The 5,333-nt window shown below is 38.8% G+C and overlaps 1 protein-coding gene across 1 annotated transcript in view; it reads right to left on the bottom strand.

The window, feature by feature from the left end:
• LOC104958113 (glycosyltransferase-like protein LARGE1) overlaps positions 1–5,333 on the bottom strand; it is a 37,475-nt gene that overhangs the window by 2,786 nt on the left and 29,356 nt on the right. The gene's annotated exons all lie outside the window — the stretch shown is intronic.

Raw genomic sequence — 5,333 nt, 5'->3', positions numbered from 1 at the left:
AATAACATGTATCTTTTCGTTGAAACACCAGAGAAGGCAAAGTAACACACATCCTTAACTGAAGTAGAAGTTCAGATACTCGTGTTTAAAAATAGGTAACAATAGAAGTACTGACTAAACTTCTTTACTCAAGTGAAAGTGAAGTGGCTTCGAAATATACTTAAGTAAAAAGTACCCATAACTAGCAGCTGTTTTAAAGAGTACCTGACCTCCCTTTATATTAATAGAACAATAATGTCATTGTTAGCTAATGAATGTTTCCATGCTGAACAACGGCAACATGACAACGTTTTCATTGGTCCCTTTTCTTTAGAGAAGACCAGGAAATGATGTACACACGGATCGTGTTAAAACCAACAGGCACGCAATGACTCTAAATAATAATGATCACGCCACCAAACGCAGATTAAAACTAAAGTAACAAACCTGTTTTAGAAATGTAAGAAGTAGAAAGTACAGGCATTTGTGTTAAAAATGTAAGAAGTAAAAGTAAAAAATAGTCAGAAAAAGTTAGTGGAATAAAGTATTGTTACCAGAAAAAAGTACAGTAACAAAGCATTTGTACTCACTTCCCACCTCTGGCGATGGAAATAACCCCAACACAACCTGACACCTATAACAACGTCTGTAAAATCAAACAATTATTTATCGTTTCGCTGTATTCATTTTTCATTTAACGGTTGAATTAGATTTCCTGTAAACAAGCGACAAAGTAAAGCAATCAACCATAAAGCACATCAGATACTACATTAAGTGCTGACTCGGCACATGTGTTGACTGCCTGTCGTTTCTGGTGATTTATCACCTTAACTCTTTACGGTTTATACCTACATTTATTTTTTATTACACCTGGGCTGCGTTCCAAATAACATACACACTCCTTGCTTTTAGTATGTACTGCAGCTTCCCTTACAGAGAATGAACCGTTTCATGCAGTGGCTATACAATCTGGACTACTTAGTCATGACATCGTACCTATGTAGGGATTGGAGGTCAATATAGCCATAAAAGTATGTCGGCTCCCATACTGCAGTGCGTGGCAGGATGCAGAAGGACATCCTGGTATTTTTCCCATACTTCATTTCACACACTTTGTATCAAGACATGCTATCTCTTTTCTAGCATATTAACTAGCATGGTTTTATCGGAATTGGGGCGTAAAGCTGGTTTGTTGTCTGCAACCAACAGCATGTTTTCCTTTAGTATTTATAAATTCTTCAATGCACTTTCAGGTTTTTAATCAGGATCCTTATCCCGTGACTTTAAAATGCTCTTTTTATCTCCTCTTACATTATCCTTAAATGTAGATACCAACATCAGGGGTGTCAGCTCAGGTTATCCCGCTTCATGAATAATTATTGTAAGACCCATTGAACTCTTGTGGATAGATAACTATAAACCTCGAATGCTTATCTAGATTATTATTGTACTTTAAAGCAACACATTCATGTTGTAGACCCCTGTTTTTTTACTTAAAGAGGACATATAATGGAAAACTCACTTTTTCAGTTATTTGGGGTACGATGAGTGCCTTGAAAATACAAGCTGGGAAAAATACAACTCTATGTTGTTTTTCATTGTTAAACTCTGATTTTCTTTGGGTTTCTCTATCATTATAATGGGGCTTTAAATTTTAGGATCAAAGTGACGATATATCTCACGTTGGGGAGTACACACATATCTCTCCATCAGTGCTGTCAGAACAGCAGAGCATTTTACACTCTGCCTATCTAATCCAAGTCAGTAGCAATATTCCTCTGCTCTTCTCTGACTGCTTCAAATGTGAACAATCAGCCCTGAGTCTTCGAAGAGAGGCAGAGGGATGAATCTTTCGAGAGAAGATGAAGCTCTATTGGAAACTTCAGCTCCCAGAGGGGCAGAGGGAGGCCTTGGTTGAAGATCATTAAATAATACAATGGGTTCTCCTCCACAATCTCACTGGGGAACACAGACAGCCTTGGAAAACTCCACATATTACAGTATGGCAGGAGCCCAGAGGCATTAGAGCTCGCATTACACGTATTGATGGGTGTTGGGTAATAGATGGCTTTCCAGGATGATACCATCTGTCATCTGTGTCAACAACCAGTTGCGTTCCCCCAACTGGGAGATGTCCTGGTCCCAGTTCAACACAGGCAGATAAACATCCCTGTACTGAGAAGGCCTACAGAGAATATGCCAATAAATTCCAACAAATTTACAACTTTTTCATTAAATGAAAAGATGGCTGGAATGAATTAACGTAATGTTCTCTTTGGTCTCAGCTCGGTGTTCTTTAACAATGTGTTTTAATGAATTGACTGATTGATTTCCTTTTGACATTTTTGTCCCTTGTGGTCATTTTATATTAAGGCAGTCCGAATGGGTCCTTTCAACCATGGAGGGTTACTAAGCCCTCTCCCACAGAACCAAAGCACCTTCTGGGCTCCATTTTGTCCAAACTGTCGTTAATTTGCAAAGAGGATTTGGTGGACTTAATCCCACTGAACTGGCCATTTGTTTGTGCTGCGCAGAGATTTCATATGGCAGCAGATGCACCGGGTCTTTAATGCAGGCCAAATTAATCTGGCTTTCAGGTATTTGTTGTTAAACTCATCACCTACATGCAAACAAAAGCCTCCATAAAAAACATTTATGCAGTTTATTTGTATTAACACAGACCAGGTTAATAATGCTTGCTAAACTTACAACTTTTTTTAAAAGGAAAACTCATAAACTCAAGCATAAATGAAATATATTTTGATGTAGGAAAATTAAAATGTCTGTAAACCTTTAAGGACTTTGTTTATTTGCCTACTTTTAGTCTTAATTCAAATGTAAAATAAAAACCATAACGACCCATTGCAACAAATGTAAACTGAGCATTACATTATAATGTTATCCTGCCGCAGGATGTATCTTCTGAGGTATGTTTATGACCATATAAATGTTAACTGTCTGCCCAGAATGATAACATGTTGTTGAGGCTCAAACCAATGTTAAGTCAGGACGGTGCGACACACTCTGCAAACATATTGGATTTAAACATTAGTTTTGCCCCGGGCCAACAATTTATCCCTCTGAGCAGTTAGGAGACATCTGTGGGCTCACAAAAAACATATTTGAAGATACAATCTGCTGCTGCTGCTGGAGAACAGGTATATAAAGTTTGATTTTCCTCAAAGGTTTCTGCAGGGAACCTTATGTGGATAATAGAGTCATTTATAGGGTAGTGTGGTCAACTACAGGGCTAAATTGAAGCAGGACGTTGGTTTTCAAACAGTTAAGACAACCTTCTTTATACACACACACACACACACACACACACACACACACACACACACACACACACACACACACACACACACACACACACACACACACACACACACACACACACACAGAGCTGTTACAGGATGTGTATTTTGTAAATTGTGTAACATTTTTATATTTAAATTTGTTTTTAATACATGCTTAGTCAACATTAAGCTGTCTTTGGCTCTTTTCTGCTGTAACAAATGTAAATTTCCACTCTGTGGGACGAATAAAGGTATTCTGATTTTGATTCGGTGTGTGTGTACCCAACAGGAAGTGTGTGAAGAACAAGACATAAAGTTATCTTACTCTGTTATAGAGTAAAAATACACACAATCAAACAAGACCAATGTACATATTATATTCCTTGCTCAAGGACATCTCTGCATTGCCCAGAAGGGGAACTGGCCGGTCTCCAGCAACCAGAACATACACTTTTTGTATTGGTAAGTCCCTACAGGCTGAGCTACTGCTGCCCAGCGTGTGCATGTGTGTCAAGGTAGATTGATTGTGTCAGCTATCTAGTCCTGGCATTGACGGTGATGGTATGATCTGGCTGGTATCATGCAGCGACTCACCACGGCACAGAAATAAAAACTGATTGAGTGTCTGGGTCAGTGACCTTGAATGCTGTTGGACGGTTAGATGGTGAGATGGATGGTGGTCTGCATGACAGCTGCTAACAGGTTTGGCACCCACACCCGCATTATTTATTTACGCTATATAACACCATGACACAATGTATTAAGTACACAATCATTCAACTTTTAGTTTACTGTACTGCCACGCCATAGATGTGGATGCTAGGGTTGTATACATTGATTTTAGCTTGATTGTTTAGTCTAAAATGATTTTAAGGGTAGAAGTATCTCCATTGCATTTGGACATTGTTGAACATCTCTTGTTTAAATAGACTACAGGTAAAACAGACGATTAATAGTAGTATTTAATTAACTCCTAAGAACCATTGTGTTTTCATATGTGGTACAAGTAAAAGGGACAATCAGTTCTTAAGGCCATCTTGACTATTTAGACTTGCTTCTAAATTAACTCTTTTTTCCCAACACCCTTAACCTGGTAACCGTAACTCCCAATGGACAAAAGGTGTTGTAGAAATCAACAATAGGAAGTGAAACAAGTTTCTGATGTGATTTTTGGCAACAGGCAAAAAAGCTTAGGTACCTGTGTTACTATTCGCAATGCTTGATGTTTGCTAGACCCCTGCAGGTGCTCCTTGGACCTGAACCAAAACAGAGTCATGGAACACTTACCTGAATACGAAAAGAGACCCTTATTAGACCTCTGAAAAGCTCTACCTCTCTCCCCCATTTAACAAGGCAGAGGCGGTACATACCAATTGATATTATTACGAAATGATTGGCCTCCTTTTGCTCACACGACCATTGAGGTTTGAATTAAAGGACGTAAGGCTGTAGGTATTCTCTGAGCTGATAAGAGTTAAAGCAAGTTGCAGAGACCTGGAACTGTCATGTTCTGCATGACTCAAATTACAGTTGTGGAGTGTGCTACACCTTCAAAGATGGTGATTAAATTATGGGGAGAACTGGGACAAGTAGGAGAGCTGATGAAATTAGAAAGTGACTGAAATAGAAACAAGACAACTGAAGAGAGCTGGAACAAATATTCTTCTTGTTGCAATATAAATGTATAGGACATCATCTATTTATTTTTTTCTTCTCAACTCCTTTAACTATCTCTTACTTGGTGATGACCAATCATAACCGAGAAACTCATTTGATCATCTCGGAACCAGAATACCTCATTCATGCCACCCATGGCTGCCATATTGCATACACACAAAAAAAGAGTTGTACTTTTTAAGAGTGTGTGTGGACTCCAGACTTGTTAAAATGGATGTTATGGTCATCTCTAGGGGTACAGGAAATCTCACGATTCGATTCGATTTCTTGGGATCACGATCCGATTCACAATCGATTCGCGATTCAAAACTATTCACGATTCAAAATAGCTCAGGAGTCAGCCCTGTGAGGCATGAAGAGCGGACAGAGTGAAGATGA

Source organism: Notothenia coriiceps, unplaced genomic scaffold, assembly GCF_000735185.1.
Source record: "Notothenia coriiceps isolate Sejong01 unplaced genomic scaffold, NC01 NC01_scaffold00028355, whole genome shotgun sequence".
Lineage (NCBI taxonomy): Eukaryota > Metazoa > Chordata > Actinopteri > Perciformes > Nototheniidae > Notothenia > Notothenia coriiceps.
This window is presented reverse-complemented; position numbering and strand designations above follow the sequence as displayed.